Source organism: Pelophylax lessonae (genome assembly GCF_965119305.1).
Source record: "Pelophylax lessonae genome assembly, chromosome: 1".
Classification (NCBI taxonomy): domain Eukaryota; kingdom Metazoa; phylum Chordata; class Amphibia; order Anura; family Ranidae; genus Pelophylax; species Pelophylax lessonae.
In genome coordinates this window covers 853,985,571-854,011,433 of record NC_138768.1, presented here as the reverse complement: position 1 = coordinate 854,011,433, position 25,863 = coordinate 853,985,571, and the positions used below count along the sequence as shown (strand labels likewise).

Below are 25,863 nucleotides of genomic sequence, written 5' to 3'. Positions count from 1 at the left end.
TTTTCGGGGTGTCTTGAAATTTAGCCCTCTGTAGGGTGATAATGTTTTTTTTTTTCCATCAAACAATGTGGCATAATTTTCTTCCTAACACATTACCCAGTCCATACCAGTATAGATCCTAACACATTACCCAGTCCATACCAGTATAGATCCTAACACATTACCCAGTCCATACCAGTATAGATCCTAACACATTACCCAGTCCATACCAGTATAGATCTTAACACATTACCCAGTCCATATCAGTATAGATCCTAAGCTAACACATTACCCAGTCCATATCAGTATAGATCCTAACACATTACCCAGTCCATACCAGTATAGATCCTAACACATTACCCAGTCCATATCAGTATAGATCCTAACACATTACCCAGTCCATACCAGTATAGATCCTAACACATTACCCAGTCCATACCAGTATAGATCCTAACACATTACCCAGTCCATACCAGTTTAGATCCTAACACATTACCCAGTCCATACCAGTATAGATCCTAACACATTACCCAGTCCATACCAGTATAGATCCTAACACATTACCCAGTCCATACCAGTATAGATCCTAACACATTACCCAGTCCATACCAGTATAGATCCTAACACATTACTCAGTCCATACCAGTATAGATCCTAACACATTACCCAGTCCATACCAGTTTAGATCCTAACACATTACCCAGTCCATACCAGTATAGATCCTAACACATTACCCAGTCCATACCAGTATAGATCCTAACACATTACCCAGTCCATACCAGTATAGATCCTAACACATTACCCAGTCCATACCAGTATAGATCCTAACACATTACTCAGTCCATACCAGTATAGATCCTAACACATTACTCAGTCCATATCAGTATAGATCCTAACACATTATCCAGTCCATACCAGTATAGATCCTAACACATTACTCAGTCCATATCAGTATAGATCCTAACACATTACTCAGTCCATACCAGTATAGATCCTAACACATTACCCAGTCCATATCAGTATAGATCCTAACACATTACCCAGTCCATACCAGTATAGATCCTAACACATTACTCAGTCCATACCAGTATAGATCCTAACACATTACTCAGTCCATATCGGTATAGATCCTAACACATTATCCAGTCCATATCAGTATAGATCCTAACACATTACCCAGTCCATATCAGTATAGATCCTAACACATTACCCAGTCCATACCAGTATAGATCCTAACACATTACCCAGTCCATACCAGTATAGATCCTAACACATTACCCAGTCCATACCAGTATAGATCCTAACACATTACCCAGTCCATACCAGTATAGATCCTAACACATTACCCAGTCCATACCAGTATAGATCTTAACACATTACCCAGTCCATACCAGTATAGATATCTACCCAGTCCATATCAGTATAGATCCTAAGCTAACACATTACCCAGTCCATATCAGTATAGATCCTAACACATTACCCAGTCCATACCAGTATAGATCCTAACACATTACCCAGTCCATATCAGTATAGATCCTAACACATTACCCAGTCCATACCAGTATAGATCCTAACACATTACCCAGTCCATACCAGTATAGATCCTAACACATTACCTAGTCCATACCAGTATAGATCTTAACACATTACCCAGTCCATACCAGTATAGATCCTAACACATTACCCAGTTCATATCAGTATAGATCCTAACACATTACCCAGTCCATACCAGTATAGATCCTAACACATTACCCAGTCCATACCAGTATAGATCCTAACACTTTACCCAGTCCATACCAGTATAGATCCTAACACATTACCCAGTTCATACCAGTATAGATCCTAACACATTACCCAGTCCATACCAGTATAGATCCTAACACATTACTCAGTCCATACCAGTATAGATCCTAACACATTACTCAGTCCATATCAGTATAGATCCTAACACATTATCCAGTCCATACCAGTATAGATCCTAACACATTACCCAGTCCATATCAGTATAGATCCTAACACATTACCCAGTCCATACCAGTATAGATCCTAACACATTACCCAGTCCATACCAGTATAGATATCCAGCATGAGATTTTCCCCATTGAGATCTGATGTGTTTTCATAGTGTTCCTTTAATTTTTTTGAGCAGTGTATAAATCTCAGCACCATATTTGTTTTCCAAAATGAAACTCTTCCATTGCATAGGATTTTATGCACACTGAAAATAGAGAGCTAACACTTTGTCTGAACCTGCTTTATTAAGGATTTAATCAAAATAGTCAGGGACTACTTAGGAATCAGCAACTGAGACAATTAACATATGTCAGAAGTACATCATGTATAATATAGAGTGCAAGGGTCAGGAGTGTGTAGCACACGAAATGCTGAGGCCAGGTGTAATACACCGTGTGCAGGGGTCATGAGTTTATAAAAGCACAGAGAGCAGGGATCAGGAGTATGTAATGCATGGAGTGAGGGGTCATAGGAGTGCAAAATTTCCCCTGAAATCAACACTTTTCCCCACGTTCCCCTCTTCCCCACGTACCCCCAATTAATCTGCATGCTAGCTACCCTCCAAGAACCAGTTTCCGCTGCAAACCAAAATTTTCCCCAAACATAAATTCATAAGATTCCCCCTCCCAGCACAAATCCTCTTCCCCCCAATCTCTCCTTCCACTACAAGTTTCCCCACTTACTGAAATTTCTCCCCCCCCCCCCCCAGGAAAATCTTTGTTCCTCCCCAATTCTTTCTTCCCAGCACAAACCCACTGCCCCTGCAAATACCCTCTCCCAGCATAAATCCTCACCTCCTAGATACCCCTCTACCATCAAAATCCCCCCTCCCCCACACACACATAAATCTAGCCTCCCAGCACAAAATCACCACTACCAGCACAAATTGTCAGTCCCCCCTCCCCAATCCCCCATCCCAGCACAAATATTCAGTCCCCCCTCCCCCAATCCCCCATCCCAGCACAAATTCTCTTCCTCAACAAATCCCCCCTGCCAGCACAAATTCTCGTATTCTCCCCCAAATCCACTCTAACAGGGGAGAGAGAGGAATAGAGAGGAGGGGATATAGAGAGGGGAGAGAGAGGAATAGAGAGGATGGCATATAGAGAGGGGAGGGAGAGGAATAGAGAGGAGGGGATATAGAGAGGGGAGGGAGAGGAATAAAGAGGAGTTGGATATAGACAGGGGAGAGAGAGAGAGGAATAAAGAGGAGTTGGATATAGAGAGGGGAGAGAGAGAGAGGAATAGAGAGGAGGGGATATAGAGAGGGGGGAGAGAGAGAGAGGAATAGAGAGGAGGGGATATAGAGAGGGGAGAGAGAGGAACAGAGAGGAGGGGATATACAGAGGAGGGAGAGAGAGAGAGGAACAGAGAGGAGGGGATATACAGAGGAGGGAGAGAGAGAGAGGAATAGAGAGGAGAGGATATAGAGAGGGGAGAGAGAGAGAGGAATAGAGAGGAGAGGATATAGAGAGGGGAGAGAGAGAGAGGAATAAAGAGGAGTTGGATATAGAGAGGGGAGAGAGAGAGAGGAATAGAGAGGAGGGGATATAGAGAGGGGAGAGAGAGGAACAGAGAGGAGGGGATATACAGAGGAGGGAGAGAGAGAGAGGAATAGAGAGGAGAGGATATAGAGAGGGGAGAGAGAGAGAGGAATAGAGAGGAGAGGATATAGAGAGAGGAGAGAGAGAGGAATAGAGAGGAGGAATAGAGAGGAGGGAATGTAGAGAGGGGAGAGAGACAGAGGAATAGAGAGGAGGGGATATAGAGAGGGGAGGGAGAGGAATAGAGAGGAGGGGATATAGAGAGGGGAGAGAGAGGAATACAGAGGAGGGGATATAAAAAGGGGAGAGAGAGGAATAGAGAGGAGGGGATATAGAGATGGGGAGAGAAAGAGAGAGAGGAATAAATAGGAGGGGGATATAGAGAGGGGAGAGAGAGGAATAGAGAGGAGTGGATATAGAGAGGGGAAGGAGAGGAATAGAGAGGAGGGGATATAGAGAGGGGGTAGAGAGAGAGAGGAATAAAGAGGAGGGGAATATAGAGAGGGGAAGGAGAGGAATAGAGAGGAGGGGATATAGAGAGGGGGTAGAGAGAGAGAGGAATAAAGAGGAGGGGAATATAGAGAGGGGAAGGAGAGGAATAGAGAGGAGGGGAATATAGAGAGGGGAGAGAGAGAAATAGAGAGGAGGGGTTATAGAAAGGGAGAGAGAGGAATGGAGAGGAGAGGATATAGAGAGGGGGGAGAGAGAGAGAGGAATAAAGAGGAGGGGGATATAGAGAAAGGGGACTAAAGAGGGGGGAGAGAGAGAGTGAGCGAGATGGGAATGGGAGGGGGGTTAAAGAGGAGGAGGGGGAAAGGGAAAAAGAGAGAGAGAGGAAACAAGAGAATGAACAAACTAGAGAGAGTGAGAGAGGGAAAAGTAAGGGAAAGGAAAAGGAAAGGGAAGAACAAAACCTAGGTGATAATAGGAAGGGTGGCATAGAAATAGAGTGAAGAAGAAGGAGATGCAGGGATAATGATAGATACTATATAATAATAGATATATCTCTGGGATGTGCATTCTCTATAGAGGTGTACCCCTCCTCCTCCTCTTGCCACAATGAGATTTGTATCCCCTCACTGCACAGTACACAGACCCCCCCTTCGTACATCACACCGCTCTGTGACGGCCATCACCCCATTAGTAGCTCTAACAACTCATTATCTCCTCCGCACAGCTGTATATAGACAATCACTCCTCCGCTGCTCATAGACCCTCCAACAGGTCTGTGTAGAGCTCAGCACACCAAGAGCACTGGAGAATGCTAACATTTATCATTGCTCCATCACACACACAGTATTCATGGTAATACTGACATTTCTCCACCCACCAATAGAGTACTAAATAAACAGCATATATGTTATAGAGAGGATACAAAGAGATAGAATAATTTTGCAAGCCCAATTTTTCAGTTTTTTATTTGTTAACAAATTTTGAAATATCCAATAAATTTCCTTCCACTTCATGATTGTGTCCCACTTGTTGTTGATTCTTCACAAAAAATTACAGTTTTATATCTTTATGTTTGAAGCCTGAAATGTGGCAAAAGGTCGCAAAGTTCAAGGGGGCCGAATACTTTCGCAAGGCACTGTATCTATCTATCTATCTATCTATCTATCTATCTATCTATCTATCTATCTATCTATCTATCTATCTATCTATCTATCTATCTATCTATCTATCTATCTATCTATCTATCTATCTATCTATCTATCTATCTATCTATCTATCTATCTATCTATCTATCTATCTATCTACATGTCTACCTTGCTTCCTTTCATCTTACTATTTTATAATTTACTAATATTTCTATCTATATTTTTTAATGACCTACCTTTAGTCATGATCTATGATCTTAAAATATCATTTGTAAATACATGGTAAGTTCAATGGATTCCCAGGTAGGAGAACATTTCCCGGATCACCTCTGCCCTAGAGCATAGTGTCCCCCCCAAGTGACATTGGCCTTGTACCCCAATCCCTGCCCATGTACCCCATCATCATCTGTGTAAGCCCTTCACCCCCCACCTGCAAAATATCCCTCTCTTTCCCCCCTGCTCCACCCATCACCTGCAAAATTTTCCACTCTTTCCCCCCTGCTCCATCCATCACCTGCAAAGATTACATTTTCTCCCGAAAAGTGTTCTGGTCGTGAAACTTCATTAATTTCCAAGGAATTTGGGGAGCTGCAGCAGTTTAAGCATACATTTCTGCTAAATTCATGGGGAGGAGTGAGAAGATAACACAACGCTATTGCTACAGCAGAATACATATCATGATGGGGGAATGTGGTCCAGGTGTTGTGTAATGGAAGGATTGAGGTCAGGCACAGATACATCTATCTGCTTATTTATTTTTTTCATCAGCAATCAAAAGAAATAAAATGAAGATCCCTTAAGAGTCGGTTCACACTGAGGCGACACGACTCCTTACTACTTCGGGGGCGACTTGTGCATTACCATGCACCACGACTTCGGAGCGACTTGCAGGGACTTCACATAATGGAAGTCTATGCAAGTCGCTCCGAGGTCGCCCCGAAGTAGTACAGGACCCTTTTTCTAAGTCGGAGCAACTTGTGTCGCTCCTATTAGAACGGGTCCTGTAGCGGTCAATGGACCGCGAGGGAGCGCGACTTGTCAGGCTGACAAGTCACCTGACAAGTCGCACTAGTGTGGTCCGGGTCTAATACTGTATGTACAACTGACATAAGCAAAGAATTGCAGGAAAGTCCTACATCCCACCTGCCAGCTATGGCTGACCATTTCAGTGTCCCTTGTGTTTGTACCAAAGCTGGCACTCAGAATAGGAGCCCCATTGGCAGCTAGGTAGGTGCCTTGCAATTTGCGCCTAAATTATGTCAATGTTCCTGGGTGGGTACCTACTGCTTTGAGTATCTATTGCACCTGCTATATGACTTAGTCATTTATTAATATTAGCACCTACTCCTCAGGGAATCTACTAGCACAGTGGTACTCAACTGCTGTCCTCAAGACCCACTAACAGGCCAGATATTAGGTATTACCTTGGGGAGATCCAGACTAGAGTACTGCAATCACTGAGCAGCAAATTATATCACCTGTGATGTATTTCAGTTTTCTTGCAAACCTGGCCTGTTAGTGGGTCCTGGGGACCGGAGTTGAGAACCACTGTACTAGCAGGTTTTACCTATGGCAAGTCCCTTAACAGTGCTTTCTGTGCCAATGGCAAATACATAAAATTATGTTTTCCTAATATATATATATGTGTGTGTATGTATATACATATGCAGGGCTTTTTTTCAGCGGGAACGCGGGGGAACGCAGTTCCGGCACCTCCAGTCTAAATGTATGCAATGGCAAAGGGTGCTGGGGGTCAGTGGGGTGAGTAGAAGGGCCTATTGATGCTGACTGCTGGGGGATCTATTGTTGCTGGGGTGAATCTATTGTTGCTGGAGGGCATTTTGTTGTGAGTGGGGCTATTGTTGAAGTGGAGGATTTATTGTTGCTTGGGGGAACTATTGTTGCTGGGGGGCTATTGTTGTTGGGGAGGGTCTATAGTTGCAGGGGAGGATTTATTGGGGGGGGGGGGGGGTTGTTGCAGGGGAAGATTTATTGTTGCTGAGGGGGATCTATTGTTGGGGGGTGGGGTCTATTGTTGCTGATTCCAGGGGATCTATTTTACTGCTTTTCTAGTTATCATTAACAAATTCCATACAAATTACCTATAACCACATCATGATACTTGGTTCTGTATTCTCTAAAAGGGGGGGGGGGTACTGGTGGGTGGCAGAGGGTGGAACCAAAGGACAGCGCTCGCAGGTGGGTAGGTGGGTGGAGACAAGGGTTGACTTAGAAGAGGGGAGTACCTGCACCTATTTTCGGAGAAAAAAAGCCCTGTATATATATATATATATATATATATATATATATATATATATGCTCTGATCACTTGTGGATTTGCAGAGGAGTCCTACTACCTACCTTCCAGCTATAGGTGACAGTCTCAGTGTCCCTTGACCAAACCTGGTACCTAGAAGCCCTTTGGCAGCCAGGTAGGTGCCCTGCAATTTTCAACTCAAATGATGGAGCTTTCCTTATCTCCTGACTATCTACAACACCCGCTATATATAACCTAGTCATCTATAAACCCTAACACCTACCCCATATAGATTACCAGCAGCTGATAAGTATGGCAAGTGACTATAAATAGAGTTTATATTATCACATAGCCATTCCGGTGCCAAAAGAAAACAAATTAAAAAGAAAATGTCCCAATATATTTAACTGCCATTAGCATCAAATTGCAAGGGTTTGCAGGAAAGTCCTACTACCTACCAGCCAGATATAGATGACCTTCTACGTGTTCCTTGTGTTTGCACCATCCCTAGTATTCAAATTAGAAGCCTTTTGGCAGCTAGGTAGGTGCCCTGGAATTTTCACCCAAATAGTTTTTGTTTTTGTTTTCTATCCTGGGTACCCCTTGCTTTATAACCTTATCATCTGTAAACAATAATATCCACCCTCATATAGATTTTCAGTAGATACTAACTATAGCAAGTCATAGATAATAGAGCTTGTATTATTATATAGCATTTTTTTTTTTTTTTTTGCCAAAGGCAAATAAATGTTGGAGGTTTCCTGGAATATTTAAATGCAATATGAATCAGATTAAAAGATCCCAGTCCTCAGGGGTTTCCAGAAAAGTCCAACCACCAGGTGTCTGCACCATCCCTAGTATCCAGATTAGAAGCCCCTTGGCAGCTAGGTAGATGCTCTGCATTTTTTTCACCCAAATGTTGTGATTTTCCTTTCATCCTGGGTACCTATTGCCCCTACTATATAACCTAATTATTTATAGATAATAACACATACCCCCTATATAGATTACCAGTAGGTGCTAAGTATGGCAAGGCACTATGTATAGAGCTTGTATTATCAAATACATTAAATTACATTTTTTTTAATATTTAACTGCCATATGCATTAAAACTGCAAGCTCCCCTTCCTTAAGAGTTTGCAGGAAAGACCTACTACCTACCTGTCAGGTCTAGGTGACCATCTCAGTGTCCCTTGTGTCTGTACCATCCCTAGATTAGGAGTCACTTGGCAGCTAGGTAGGTGCCCTGCAATTTTTACCCACATTGTGTGCTTTTCCTTCTACTCCATGCTATATAAGCTAGTAATTTACAGTATAAACATTAACACCTACCACCTATATAGATAACCAGTGGGTGATATCTATGGCAAGTCACAATAATATATTATCATATAGCAATACCTGTGCCAAAGACAAATAAATAATATGAAGTAGATTTGCTAATTTAACTGACATTATTGCAAGCTCCAAGCCCTAATGGGTTTCTATTGATTTTGTACCCTATTCACCCAAGGGTTTACATGAAAGTCTTACTACCTACCTGTCAAGTGTAGCTGACTAGCTCAGTATCCCTTGTGTCTGCACCATCCCTAGTATCCAGATTAGAAGCCTCTTAGCAGCTAGGTAGGTGCCCTGCATTTTGTTACCCACATGTTGTGGTTTTCCTTTCATCCTGGGTACCTACTGCTCCCACTATATAACCTAATTATTGATAGTTATTACTACCTACACAAGTATGGCAAGTCACTTTGTAAAGAACTTGTATCATCAAATGCAAAAGGCAAATTAATAAAGTACACATTTTTGTAATATATTTAACTGTCTTATGAATTAAATTGCAAGCTCCCAGGTGTGCAGTAAAATCCTGCTACCTACCTATCTACCTACCTACCTACCAGGTATAGGTGACCATCTCAATGTCCTTTGTGTCTGTACCATCCCTAGATTAGAAGTCCCTTGGAAGCCAGGTAGGTGCCCTGCAATTTCCACCCAAATCATGTAGTTTTCCTTCTACCCTATGCTACAGTATATAACTATATTTATAAACATTACCACCCTGTATATATTACCTGTGGGTGCTAGCTACGGCAACTCACTATTATTGATAATGCTTTTATTATCAAATGTCAAAGGAAAATAAATAAAATGATAGATGTCCTAATGTATTTAACTGCCATTTGCATCAAATTGCAAGCTCCAGCCCTCAGGGGTTTGCAGGAAAGTCCTACTGTCTACTGCCAGATATAGAAGACCTTCTTAGTGTCCCTTGTGTCTGCACCATCCCCAGTACCTGGACTAGAAGTCGCTTGGCAACTAGGTAGGTGCCCTGCAAAATTCAACCAAACGGTTTGGTTTGCCTTTCATCCTGGGTACATATTACCCCTACTCAAGGCTTTTTTCTCAGAAAATAGGTGCAGGAACTCAACCACAACCATCCCAAAACCCCCTCCCCCCCGACACATACACCTTCCAAACTGCATCAAATAGTGGGTATGGTCAAATTTCAATAACAGTGGGAGGGTCTTAAAGTGGCATTAAATACCAGGAGTGCATTATGTATAGAGTGCAGAGTTTGGTGGGGTTGTACACAGAGTGCAGATTTTAGGGGTGCTCCATGTGCAGAGTTCGGGAGTGCACTACACACAGAGTGCAGAGTTTAGGGGTGCTCCATGTGCAGAGTTCGGGAGTGCATTACACACAGAGTGCAGAGTTTAGGGGTGCTCCATGTGCAGAGTTCGGGAGTGCATTACACACAGAGTGCAGAGTTTAGGGGTGCTCCATGTGCAGAGTTCGGGAGTGCACTACACACAGAGTGCAGAGTTCAGGGGTGCACTACACAAAGAGTGCAGAGCTTAGCCTTCTTCCACAGTTGCTTACCTCTTCACCCCCCATCCACATCTCAATTTCACCCGTCTTCTTCTCTAAGTACCTCTCTGCACACTGTGGGTGGCTCTGCCTCTCTCGCTTGCAGGGAGATCATCCAGTAGGAGTGTCCGCATCCCCACTGCACCCCGGGCACCTGCATCTCCCTTGTCTTGATCCTGCACTCAGTGGGAGCCACTCAGGAGATCAGATCTATGGAAGCCATTGCGAGACAAGCTGTCACTTGTAAATACAGAAGCCAGACCCCTGTATTTACAAGTGATAGTGGTGAGCAGGTAGCAAAGAACCTGAGCCAAAGGTGGTGCAACTGAGTTCAACCAAGTTCCAGCTGAAAAAAAGCCCTGGACATTCATAAACACCTACCTTTCCCTTTATATAGATTACCAGTAGCCTGCAATTTGCACCCACATAGTAGAATTTTCCCTCTAGACTGGCCATCTACTTCCCCTTCTATTTAAGCATTTATAAATATTAGTACCTACCTCCTGGATAGTTTACCAGTAGCTGCTAACTACAACAAGCCACTATTACCAATGTTTATATTATCATAGAGCAAGTCCAAGGAGCAGCAGCCCCCCTCCAATTCCCAGAATATCCACCACTCTTTTGTTGGTAGCCCCCAACCACCCCCCCCCCCCCCGTTAGCTGTCAGAAGTCCATGCAGACAAAATGTGCCTAAGCTCTTAAGTTTCGCTAATATATTTAACTGCCACTTGCATCAAATTGCTAGCCCCCAGCCCTAGGGGTTTCTATACATATCAGATTGTGTACCCTGATCACTCCCCTGCAAGAGTTTGCAAGGGAGTCCTACTACCTACCTGCTAGGTATAGACGACCATCTCAGTGTCCCGTGTGTATGCACCATCCCTATTATGCAAATTAGACAGAAATAGGAATATATTGAACACGGGACTTTAAATATACCTCCAATGGTGTGCCATAGACAAGAGATAAAGTTATGATATATTACTCAGATTAGAAGCCCCTTGGCAGCCAAGTAGTGCCCTGCAATTTTCACCCACATTGTGCAGTTCTCCTTCTATCCTGGGTACCCCCTACTATATAACCTAATCATTCATAAACACCTACCTTTCCCCTTATATAGATTACCAGTAGCCAAGCAGGTGCCCTGCAATTTTCACTCACGTTGTATAGTTTTCCTTCTATCCTGGGTACCCCCTACTATATAAACTAGTCATTCGTAAACACCCACCTTTCTCCTTATATAAATTACCAGTAGCCTGCAATTTGCACCCAAATAGTAGCCTTTCCCCTCTAGCCTGGCCATCTACTTCCCCTTCCCCAGATTATAAGACCCTTGGCAGCCAAGTAGGTGCCCTGCAATTTTCACCCACATTGTGTAGTTTTCCTTGTGTCCTGGATACCCCCTACTATATAATCTAGTCATTCATAAACACCTACCTTTCCCCTAGATTACCAGTAACCAAGTAGGTGCCCTGCAATTTTCACCCACATTGTGTAGTTTTCCTTCTATCCTGGGTACCCCCTACTATATAACCTAATCATTAATAAACCTTTCCCCTTATATAGATTACCAGTAGCCTACAATTTGCACCCACGTAGTAGTTTTCTCCCTCTAGCCTGGCCGTCTACTTCCCCTTCCCCAGATTATAAGACCCTTGGCAGCCAAGTAGGTGCCCTGCAATTTTCACTCACATTGTGTAGTTTTCCTTCTATCCTGGGTACCCCCTACTATATAACCTAATCATTAATAAACCTTTCCCCTTATATAGATTACCAGTAGCCTCCAATTTGAACCCACATAGTAGTTTTTTCCCTCTAGCCTGGCCGTCTACTTCCCCTTCTACTTAAGCATTTATAAATATTAGTACCTACCTCCCGGATAGTTTACCAGTAGCTGCTAACTACAACAAGCCACTATTACCAATGTTTATATTATCATAGAGCAAGTCCAAGGAGCAGCAGCCCCCCTCCAATCCCCGGAATATCCACCACCTCCCCCTCTTTTCTTGGTAGCCCCCCCCCCCCCCTTTAGCTGTCAGAAGTCCATGCAGACAAAATTTGCTTAAGCCCTTTGCGTGTAACTTGATAAAGTATTGTACCCCCTCTCCTTTCCTTCAGCAGAACACCACTGATTTCCAGTTCCTTTCAGACTGTTCCTGCAAGGAGCAAGAGGAGGGGGGAGAACAGGAGGGTGGGGGGACGGAGATATCTGATAACTCAAATTGGAGCCTTCTTTTAACAAGCTGGAGAGGAGAAAAGAGTCAAAAAGTGATAAGGAAACTAACAGAAAAAAGTCTCCAGCCTAATGGAAATATGCATACTCATACCTCCGAGGGGGAGGGGGCTTTGGTTGACTAAGAATGACCCCCCCCACCCCCCCCACCCTTCATCTGATGCCATCTTCTAAACATCTTGAATATTCATAAGAGGCAGGTCTCTGGGGGTGGGGACCAAGCCAAATTTTATACTATAAAAATGCTCAAGAAATCTTTGAATTTAAAGTGCTTTGAAAAATTGGCACATATCATTTTTTTTCCTTGCCCTCCTCTCTGCAGTTGTATTTTTATTTTTGGGTAAGTTCTACTTTTCAATATTCCAAGTCTTTGCTGTAGATGTCTATAAAATGCAATGTATTTAAACTGTACATTTAATATATTTTTTTATATTGCATGCAACAATTTTATTGATGTGATTGCTGCAGTGTAACTTAGTCTTTTTTATTTTTTATTATAATATTTAGTAGATTATTTGGAGTTTTAGAATAATAACAGTTTAAATCTTGTTTGTTTGTTTGTTTGTTTTTTTATTTAATTGAAAAATAATTAATTTAAGTTTAAAATGATAAATTGTTCTAAATCTAAGAAAAATGAATCGGTGCATTGAAAACACTTCAATAAAATAGTGTCATATTTACATTTTACATAATTACTGGGGTTTAGTTGGCTTTGCAGATTGTTTCTGGCATTTAGAAAAGGTGAGTTGTATTTTATAAAAGAAAAACTGATATTTTATAAATATAGTAAATATCAAAATCTATCTATACATGGGATTATTAGGAGGAAATTAGGATTGCAATTTGTAACAGGGAAATACAATTTTGTTTCCTTCTGATAAAGAAAAAAATAATGTTAGCAAAAAAAAAAAAAAAAAACAATTATACAAATAATTTAAACAATTTGTTTAATATTTTTATTTCCTTTTTGTGTTTTATTGTTTTATTTATTTTTTTGTATTTTATCTTTGTATTTCGATTTACTCATGTGTTTTATTTTTGGTTTTTGTATTAGGGATTCAAATACTTCGTAGCTTCTTGCTAAAATTACTACAGAAAATTTGTATTTCATTATAACTATATTCTCAGATACGGTATATAACTATATTCTCAGATACGGTATATAACTATATTCTCAGATACGGTATATAACTATATTCTCAGATACGGTATATAACTATATTCTCAGATACGGTATATAACTATAGTGTTTGATTTTAAACCCCTCCACATCTGCTTTGTACTGATTGTAGAGGGTTGGGTGTATTAAACTCGTCCTACAAACCTGCATTTACTTTAAACACCCAATCAGGTAAAGGAAAAATTCTTTTTTTTTTTTTTTTAATATCCTGTGATTTTGAGTCTAAAATGAACACAAGTTCTTTGGGAGGTAGTAGATGGTGAAAAGCAATTATTTGCTGAATATTTATTGTCCTTATATAATTAATTGGGGGAAAACTTTAACAAATAGTAAGTCTCCTCTGTTTTTTTTTTTCCTTTTGAATGATTAAATTGAACCTTGTGCATGAAGCAGTTAGCTAACGACCTGCGCTCACTATGGGGCATGCCTCTTTATAAAGCCACAAATGGGACAATTTATGAAGCATCCACTGGTGGTAAATCTTTAATTATATATTGAAACGCATTGACCAGGAAGATTCGCCAGCGGTGAATGTTTGATAATTGACACATTTGCTTTATAAATAAGCTCTGAATGTAGAGAGCATTCACCAAGCATTCACTGGTGCTAAATCCTTAAAAGTATAATAAAACACATAGACCATGAAGATTCGCCAGCAGTGAATGCTTGGTACAATCACCACTTTATAAATAAGATGCGATTATAGAAATTCAGAATAATGTTTAATTGCATTGAATTAAAGCTTGTGCATGCAACAGTTACCTAATGAAATTAAATAACCTGCATTTACTGAGGGGGGTATTTAAAAAGCTGCAGATGTGACATTCACCAAGCACTCACTGGTGGTAAATCATTAAAAGTATAATAAAACACATTGACCGCAAAGATTCTGCAGCAGTGAATGTTTGGTAAATGTCACATTCACCACTTTATAAATAAGATGCGACTGTAGGTATCCAGAATAAGGTGCAATTGCATTAAATTAAAGTTTGTGCATGCAACAGTTACCTAATGAAATAAAATAACCTGCATTTACTGAGGGGGGTATTTAAAAAGCTGCAGATGTGACATTCACCAAGCACTCACTGGTGGTAAATCATTAAAAGTATAATAAAACGCAAAGATTCTGCAGCATTGAATGTTTGGTAAATGTCACATTCACCACTTTATTTATAAGATACAACTGTAGGTATCCAGAATAAGGTGCCATTGCATAAAAATTAAAGTTTGTGAATGTAACAGTCAACTAATGACATACAAGAGCCTGCGTTCACTTAGGGGCGTATTTATGAAGTCGCAAATGTGACGTTCGCCAAACATTCACTGGCAGTAAATCATTATATATATATATATATATATATTACAACAGGTAGATTCACCAGCAGTCAATGCTTGGTGAATGTCACTGCTTCATAAATAAGCCCCAACTGTATGCATCCGTATACTAGAATAATATACAACGGGATTGAACTAATGTTGGTGCATGCAGCAGTTAACCAATGACCTGCGTTCACTAAGAGGCATATTTCTAAAACAGCCAATGGGACGTTCGCTGAGTGTTCAGTGGTGGTAAATCATTGGCTGTATATTAAAACACTTTGAACAGATTCGCCAGCTGTGAAAGTCAGATTCACACACCCACACACACATATATATATATTTTTTTTTATTATTTTTTTTATTTTTTTTTTATATATATATATATATATATATATATATATATATATATATATATATATATATAATATATATATATATATATATATATTTTCTTTTTCTTATATATATATATATTTTTTTCATATATATATATATATATATATATTTTCTTTTTTTATTTTTTTACATATATATATTTTCTTATTTAATATAGATAGATAGATAGATAGATAGATAGATAGATAGATAGATAGATAGATAGATAGATAGATAGATAGATAGATAGATAGAAAACTACAGAGGATTGCGCACACATACAAAAGGAGTAACTTTCAAATATTACAAGGCTACTGAGACCTGATCAAAATGAGTAAAAATGGGGATTTGGTCACACCATATGGCCATATTGTGCTTAAGCCTACCACTGCGTCAAAGTAGTACCCCATTATCAGTGGGTCCTACACTATCCATAAAATGAAGGATAAATCCAAACCTTTGTCTGTTTTTTACATATCTATATATATATGTTATGTTCAAATATATGCCCCCACTTTAAGTATACCAAATAATGTTTAAATAGCAAAATAGAATTATTATTAAAGCATTTTAAATAAACTTATTTTCCAATGTCCTTTAATCTGCAAGGCAAGCATAAATTCAAAAGTATTAGAAATTGCTAAATTTTCCCATAGGTGACATTTGGGGGGTGATTTAATAATCACTGTGCACTTTGCAAACTGCAATTACACTCTGAAAGTGCAGTTGCTCCAGTGATTAGTAAATGAGGTAAAAACTTCACTTTGCAAAGAATAACCAATCACCTGCAAGGATAATTAAAAATTATAACCATGAATAACCAATCACATGCAAGGATAATTAAAAATTATAATAAAGAACAACCAATCACATGCAAGGATAATTAAAAATTATAACAAAGAACAACCAATCACATGCAGGGATAAATAAACATTATAACCAAGAACAACCAATCACATGCAGGGATAAATAAACATTATAACCAAGAATAACCAATCACATGCAGGGATAATTAAACATTATAACCAAGAATAACCAATCACATGCAAGGATAATTAAAAATTATAACCAAGAATAACCAATCACATGCAAGGATAATTAAAAATTATAACCAAGAATAACCAATCACATGCAAGGATAATTAAAAATTATAACCAAGAATAACCAATCACATGCAGGGATAATTAAAAAAAAAAAACAACAAAAATAAAAAAACAAATAAAAAAAACAGCATTTTTGCTAGCATGTGATTGGATGATGGAAGTCAGCAGGACTTCTGCTCATTTAGTAAGCTCTGGAGCAACTTCACTTTGCAAAGTGCACAGTCTGTTTGCCTTTAGTAAGTCAACCCCTTTGGATTTGCAAAAACTGCCTTCCCCTAGCACAGTATTGCACAGTCCTTATTAATCACTTCCCCTTTTATGAAGATTGCCTTTGTTGCTAGTTTGGTGTAAGTTTAGTAAATAAGCCCCTCTATGTTTCTTTTTCTGAGATCATTTTAATGAAATCACTCCACAAAAAAAAAAGGAGGACTTGTGCATGCGGCAGGTCACTAATTAGATATTGTACCTTTCTTCTGCCAACTCTAATGCTGCAAAGAAATGAGTGGGCGCAGAGGGGCGATGGGTAATCCTCGGCGCTGAGCTCTGCTTCTGACTAATCAGCGCTTACAGAACAGTGAGTAGGACGTATATCTGAAGTGTCACGCTGTCATGTGGCTTCCTATGTAACAAACTCACTTCAATCTTTATTTTTTACACATCAGCCATTGGGAAATTCCTAAATAAATCTATTTTCCCTCAACCTGTTTGAACCTGATATCCTGATTTATTGAGCCTTTAGTAAATAAGCCCCCCCCCCCAGCTTGTTTAGGGTTAATGGGAAGGCAGAAGGCTGTGCCAGTCTCATGTCTAGTGGGGTTAAAAAAATGATTAAAAACTATTTTAGTTTAGAGATTCAACGTGTGACATTTATGGGTTCCTACAGGTGGGAATCAACGTTTATATGTCACCTCCTATATATATATATAATGGGAATCTATGAGTGTACATATGTCACCTCCAATATATATATAAATAATGGGAATCTATGAGTGTACATATGTCACCTCCTATATATATGGGAATCTATGAGTGTACATATGTCACCTCCTATATATATATATATATATATATATATATATAATGGGAATCTATGAGCGTACATATGTCACCTCCAATATATATATAAATAATGGGAATCTATGAGCGTACATATGTCACCTCCTATATATATATATATAAATAATGGGAATCTATGAGCGTACATATGTCACATCCAATATATATATAAATAATGGGAATCTATGAGTGTACATATGTCACATCCAATATATATATATATAATGGGAATCTATGAGCGTACATATGTCACATCCAATATATATATAAATAATGGGAATCTATGAGTGTACATATGTCACATCCAATATATATATATATAATGGGAATCTATGAGCGTACATATGTCGCCTCCAATATATATAAATAATGGGAATCTATGAGCGTACATATGTCACCTCCTATATATATATAATGGGAATCTATGAGTGTACATATGTCACCTCCAATATATACAAATAATGGGAATCTATGAGTGTACATATGTCACCTCCAATATATATATAATGGGAATCTATGAGTGTACATATGTCACCTCCAATATATATAAATAATGGGAATCTATGAGCGTACATATGTCACCTCCAATGTATATAAATAATGGGAATCTATGAGTGTACATATGTCACCTCCAATATATATAAATAATGGAAATCTATGAGCGTACATATGTCACCTCCAATGTATATAAATAATGGGAATCTATGAGCGTACATATGTCACCTCCAATATATATAAATAATGGGAATCTATGAGTGTACATATGTCACCTCCAATATATATAAATGATGGAAATCTATGAGCGTACATATGTCACCTCTAATATATATAAATAATGGGAATCTATGAGCGTACATATGTCACCTCCAATATATATAAATGATGGAAATCTATGAGTGTACATATGTCACCTCCAATATATATAAATGATGGAAATCTATGAGCGTACATATGTCACCTCCAATATATATAAATAATGGGAATCTATGAGTGTACATATGTCACCTCCAATATATATATAATGGGAATCTATGAGTGTACATATGTCACCTCCAATGTATATAAATAATGGGAATCTAAAGAAAGGAGTGGGTATAAATACTGATAGTTGATAAATAGGGCCCACTCACCCAGCACTAACATATTAAAAAGAGAGATATCCCCCCTACAATTCTAGATGGGGGTACTGAGCTGCTGCTATATATAAAAAGAAATCAAACATAGGGTGTATCCTAAATATTTTTACACCTGCATAGACATATAAAATGAAGCATACACTAGCAGCGCTAATGTGTCTCAATGAACACATATGCATATATCCATAAACACAATAAGTGAATAGAAATCAAAGGATGGAAGAAAAAACACGTCCTTGGTGCTGATATAACACTACCTATAGACAGTGTATAAATGTACAGTCCTCATGCAAAAAGTCCAAAATACAGGAAATCCGGTACTCCAAGGTTGATATAGTGTCCACAATCATGCATGAAACGTGAAAAGATGCCTCCACCTCACCGCTGTGCATGCCCTACGGTAGTGGACACTTACCAGAGGCAGTATGACCATAAGCCTATATATATATCCAATAAAGGAGATGCCTTTTCCTCTAAATACCGAAGACCCCAAAGCGGACCAGCCCCTCACATCATCCAATAAAGGAGATGCCTTTTCCTCTAAATACCGAAGACCCCAAAGCGGACCAGCCCCTCACATCATCCAATAAAGGAGATGCCTTTTCCTCTAAATACCGAAGACCCCAAAGCGGACCAGCCCCTCACATCATCCAATAAAGGAGATGCCTTTTCCTCTAAATACCGAAGACCCCAAAGCGGACCAGCCCCTCACATCATCCAATAAAGGAGATGCCTTTTCCTCTAAATACCGAAGACCCCAAAGCGGACCAGCCCCTCACATCCAAATAAGGAAGGATTCAGACCAATATTTCCAGATGGACATGAAAATATAGCAAGACACTCATAGCGTAATCTTGTAACGATCAGATTTATTAATAAAATCCTCCCAAACCCTTCAAAAGTTACACTCACATAAAGAATAAAAGTAAAAACGCATATCAATGATAAGGTAAGGTAAACCTGCGTCCGGTAGAATGTTCCCCCGTGACTGCCAGTGAGCCGCCTGGTACCACGGCGACTCGCTTCCGGGTATGACGTCAGACGCCGGGGTTTCCTTGGTGACCGCGTGCTCATGTCCTTACGCGTTTCGTCATCACAGGACTTTTACAGACTTCATACGTTGCATGAATGTGGACACTATATTAACCTTGGAGTACCGGATTTCCTGTATTTTGGACTTTTTGCATGGGGACTGTACATTTATACACTGTCTATAGGTGGTGTTATATCAGCACCAAGGACGTGTTTTTTCTTCCATCCTTTGATTTCTATTCACTTATTGTGTTTATGGATATATGCATATGTGTTCATTGAGACACATTAGCGCTGCTAGTGTATGCTTCATTTTATGCAGGTGTAAAAATATTTAGGATACACCCTATGTATGAGCGTACATATGTCACATCCAATATAATACAAATAATTGGAATCTATGAGCATACATGTGTGCATCCAATTTAATACAAATAGGTGATTAAACATCCACCTGACACATCCAATCTGCATAAACAATATAAATACATGTAAAAACGTACATTTGACGCATCTAGGCTATGCAAATATTACAAATATGTGATAAAAAAGTACATTTGACACATCCAATATATGTAAGTAATGCGAATAAATAAATAAACATTCATTTCACGCATCCAATAAATGTATTACAAATTGGTCAATAAATTGACATTTGGTGCAGCCAATAGAAGTGAATAATATCATAATGTGATTAAACAAACAATTGATGCATCCAATGTATACAAATAATACAAATATACGAATAAACATACATTTGATGCATCCAATATATATAAATAATACAAATATGTGAATAAATGTTGTAAAGGGCTGCGTAAACTGCGCTATATCAATCCTAAATAATAATAATAATTATAATAATAAATGGACATTTGATGCATCCAATAAATGTATGAATACATATACATTTCACACATCAAAGCTGTGTAAATAATTTTGGTTTAATTGTATAATTAATTGATGTATTCTGTATATGTAAAAAATATGAATTAATGAATAAGCATACATTTGATGCATACAATAAACCAATAAAAAGTGTAGATTTACAAAAACTTTATTTAACGTACACAATTTAGCACTGCCTTTCCTGACACTTTGTTATGTCATTAAAAGCTTCCTGTAATCTGATTGGATATTAAAAGTAAACACAATATTTTTTGGTAAAGAAATTTGCAACTTTTATTTACTACTAAGTAGTTTATATCTGTTAAAAAAAAAAAAAAAAAAAAAAAAACACAGAAAACCCCCAACAAAAACAAAGAAAAAAACATTATAGAAAATAATAATAATATTACCATAAATAATATCTGTAGACAGAATGGGGACACCAATGTTGTCACTGTGCATATAACTCTCACAGCAGACTATGCATCCCTATTCGAAGCATTAAAGAGAAAAATATTATTTCTTTTTTTTCTCTCTTTATTCTGGTTGGCTGTTCTAAGCACCACCAGAACATTTCTTTAAAGTCTCCTAAACCCTCTTATTTATTTTCTAATTTTAGATAGAGTTTGCTGTTAAGGAGATTTCCCTTCACTTCCTGTCCTGCAGACCCAACAGGAAGTGAGGGGGATATCTTTGCAAAATAAGGAAGGACAGTTGTCCCCATTGGAAGATTTCCCCTTTATTCCTGTTCTGGTGGCCACTCAGAATGTTGGATTTAGCTCCCCCTTACATTGGTGATCAGGACAATTAGAGAGAATCAATCCCCCAAACTGGGACACAGACAGCAATAATTTCACACAAAGGTTCTAACAGCCCCCTCCGCCCTCTCCAATTACCCGTCCCCCCCATTCTATCCAAATAAGAAAAAAATGTATTTAGTTACACCTTAAAGCAGGGATCCTCAAACTACGGCCCTCCAGCTGTTGCAGAACTACACATCTCATGAGGCATTGTAAAACTCAGACATGACTAGGGCATGATGGGAATTGTAGTTCCTGAACAACTGGAGGGCCATAGTTTGAAGACCCTTGCCTTAAAGTTTCATTTTCGGGAAAATCGGAAATGTTGCTATATATAATGCAATCTGACTAATATTAAACACAGCAGTTTTTGCTTTTCTCAGACCTCCTACAACACAGTTTTAGGATCTGCTGATCCTGCCAGTAGATCTGTTCATTTCCACTTCCTGTAATAGGGTGACAACTCTGTGAAATCATGCAGCAGCATTTTCACCTGGTAGACGGGTAAGCCTTAGATGGACATGTAAGGGTTGATTTACTAAAGGCAAATAGACAATGGGGATTGATCTACTAAAACTTGAGTGCAAAATCTGGTGCAGCTCTGCATAGAAACCAATCAGATTCTAGCAAAGAAAAGCCGCTCAGGTGAGACAAAATTTCCTGGTGCGAGTCGGATCCGCCATCCAAAGAACTTCACAGTCACAAGAAAATGACCGCACTCAGGATATTAATAAAAGCATCGAAGTCTTTATTTCTCACCACAATTAAAATTTAGACAGTACATCACAGGAACATGCAAAGGTTGACGCGTTTCACGATACTGAAGATCGCTTACCACAATTAAAATGTAGACAGTACATCACAGGAACATGCAAAGGTTGACACGTTTCAAGATACTGAAGATCACTTACTTATTCCTCACCACAAGTAAAATGTAGACAGTGCATCACAGGAACATGCAAAGGTTGACGCGTTTCACGATACTGAAGATCGCTTACTCATAAGCGAGTAAGCGATCGAGTAAGCAATCTCCAGTATTGTGAAACGCGTCAGCCTTTGCATGTTCCTGTGATGTACTGTCTACATTTTACTTGTGGTGAGGAATAAGTAAGCGATCTTCAGTATCGTGAAACGCGTCAACCTTTGCATGTTCCTGTGATGTACTGTCTACATTTTACTTGTGGTGAGGAATGAAGACTTCGATGCTTTCATTACGATCCTGAGTGCGGTCATTTTCTTTTGACTGTGATAGAAACCAATCAGCTTCCAGGTTTCATTGTCAAAGATTAATTGAACAAGCTGAAGTTAGAAGCTGATTGGCTGCCATGCACAGCTGCACCAGAGTTTGCACTCTTGAGTTTTAGTAAATAGCCCCCATTGCACACTCCGCTAGGGCAGTTGCTCCAGAGCTTGGCAAATTAGGTGAAACTTCACATTGCAAAGATTAGCCAATCACATGCAAAGAAAAAAAAATTGCATTTGTGCTTGAATGTGATTGGACGATGGAAGTCAGAAGAGCTTCCCCTCATTTACTAAGCTATGGAGGAACTACACATGCAAAGTTGCACAGTCAATTTCTCTTTAGTAAATCAACCTAGTGGTGGAAATTATCTGTTGATCCTGCCAGTAGACCTGTTATTTTCGATTTGCCATAGTAGGGTTACAACTCCCTAAAAGGGTGTCACCCGGTGGATAGGGACATGATGGACATGTAGTGTTAATCATCTGTTCATCCTGCCAGTAGATCTGTTTTTTTTCCATTTCCTACAATAGGGTGACAGCCCCATAGGGTGTTGCTCAGTGGTCAAGGTAGTCTGAGATTAAAATATAGTATTATATGGACTTTCAGTAAGAAACACATAAATTAAAAATATAATTTACATTAATTAAAGCCCAGCTTCTTTTATACAGCTATTTGTTTCTTCTTCTTATCAATAAAAGCTGACTGTTGTAAGTGTCCCTACCCACCCCTGGCAATGTTACATGGTTTGTTCCAACCCCTGTAACTGTCACTGTTGCTGGACAGCTTGGTCCACCCCAGGCAATGTTACATGGTTTGTTCCAACCCCTGTAACTGTCACTGTTGCTGGACAGCTTAATCCTCCCCTGGCAATGTTACAAGCTTTGTTCCAACCCCTGTAACTGTCACTGGTGCTGGACAGCTTGGTCCTCCCCTGGCAATGTTACATGGTTTGTTCCAACCTCTGTAACTGTCACTGGTGCTGGACAGCTTGGTCCATCCACAGCTATGTTACATGGTTTATCCCAACCCCTGTAACTGTCACTGTTTTTGGACAGCTTGGTCCACCCCAGGAATGCTACATGGTTTGTCCCAACCCCTGTAACTGTCACTGATGCTGGACAGCTTGGTTCTCCCCCAGCAATGTTACATGGTTTGTCCCAGCCCCTGTAACTGTCACTGGTGCTGGACAGCTTGGTCCACCCCGGACAATGTTACATGGTTTGTCCTAACCCCCGTAACTGTCACTGTTTTTGGACAGCTTGGTCCACCCCCGGCAATGCTACATGGTTTGTCCCAACCCCTGTAACTGTCACTGGTGCTGGAAAGCTTGGTCCACCCCCAGCAATGTTACATGGTTTGTCCCAACCCCTGTAACTTTCACTGTTGCTGGACAGCTTGGTCCACCCCAGGCAATTTTACATAGTTTGTCCCAACCCCTGTAACTGTCACTGTTGCTGGACAGCTTGGTCCACCCCAGGCAATGTTACATGGTTTGTCCCAACCCCTGTAACTGTCACTGGTGCTGGACAGCTTGGTTCACCCCTGGCAATGTTACATGGTTTGTTCCAACCTCTGTAAATGTCACTGGTGCTGGACAGCTTGGTCCATCCACAGCTATGTTACATGGTTTATCCCAATCCCTGTAACTGTCACTGTTTTTGGACAGCTTGGTCCACCCCAGGCAATGTTACATGGTTTGTTCCAACCTCTGTAACTGTCACTGTTGCTGGACAGCTTGGTCCACCCCTGGCAATGCTATATGGTTTGTCCCAACCCCTGTAACTGTCACTGGTGCTGGACAGCTTGGCCCACCCCAACCCAGGCAATGTTAAATGGTTTGTCCCAACCCCTGTAACTTTCACTGTTGCTGGACAGCTTGGTCCAGCTTTACATCTAGTGGAAAACAGATTTAGTCTCCAAACACGGAAAGGTTTCTTCACAGTAAGAGCTGTGAAAATGTGGAATAGACTCCCTCCAGACAAACAGACAAAAAAAAAAAAAAAGGGATAAAAATAAAAATAAAATAAACCTACTGAGATAATTGCCTTCCATCCAATCTGACTTTGATCATAGAGGGACATTAGATTGTAAGCTCCTTCAGCAACCGATGTGAATGGTTCTTTTCCCTCTGGAAATTGTTGGAGAGAGTTGGTGAAGGCGGTAGAAATAAGTGAAGCAGAGTAGAAGAAGATGTGTAATAGAAATAGAATAAAATCTTCTCTCCTCTGCTTGCTGTGACACATGAAAGGAGAAGCATTGATGTACGTCGGGCTGAGTGCGGACGGCGGTACTACCTGCGCGTTCCGCGCCCCCCCAGGAACGGAGGATGTTGAAGTTGCCGGACTCTGAAAATTAATCTGCAGCATACGAGGATTCTTGGCGGGGAAACAGAGAGAGAGGGCGATGGAGCAGATGTTTGTTTGAGAAAGTTTGCTTTAATTTGTCTGTGCGGTTTAACCCCTCGGAGGCTGCGATCAAGCAATTTCCTTGCAACGGTAGCTGCAGCATCGATCAGGCAACACGCGTTACCCTGCGCTGACGCAATGCCATTCCTTTCGAATGAAACTCCAATGCACTAAGGCAATGCACATTCAGTTGGCACAATTCTGGTGGCTTTATATTGGATTTTATTTATTTTTTGTTTTTTTTTTATATTTTTTAGACTTTAAATATGTTTATACGGTTAGGTGTTCTTATATCAAGGCACTAATAAGGTTCAAATGCACTCTGAGGCTCCCTGATTAATCACAAACTGAAGCATAGTAAACACATAATACTATGCTTCAGTGATGAATGGACACGGTGGGGTTGATTTCTGATGTCTTACATTTGAGACTGAGGACATAGATCCCCCAATCTCTTTCTCCGCAGCCTCAGCTGCTTTGAACAGTGAATGAATGGGAAGCGCTTTGAGGCCCCTGGTTCAATCTCAAAATGAAGCATAGTAAACACATATTACTGTGCTTCAGTGATGAATGGACATAGTGGGGTTGACTTCTGATGTCTTACATTTAAGATTGAGGACATAGATCACCCAGTCCCTTTCTCCACAGCCTCAGCTGCTTTGAACAGTGAATGAATGGGAAGCGCTTTGAGGCTCCCTGTTCAATCTCAAAATGAAGCATAGTAAACACATATTTCTATGCTTCCGTGATGAATGGACACAGTGTGGTTGATTTCTGATGTCTTACATTTGAGACTGAGGACATAGATCCCCCCAAGTCCCTTTCTCCACAGC

General features: G+C 39.8%; 1 protein-coding gene across 1 annotated transcript in view; it reads left to right on the top strand.

Annotated features, from left to right (window-relative positions):
* The first annotated feature begins 12,591 nt into the window (after nt 1-12,591).
* The window catches only part of CYP26B1 (cytochrome P450 family 26 subfamily B member 1), a 150,968-nt gene continuing 137,696 nt past the window's right edge, over nt 12,592-25,863 (top strand). Inside the window, exon 1 of the mRNA XM_082264402.1 lies at nt 12,592-12,836. The gene's annotated coding sequence lies outside the window, so the exon portion shown is untranslated. The remainder of the gene's footprint in view (nt 12,837-25,863) is intronic.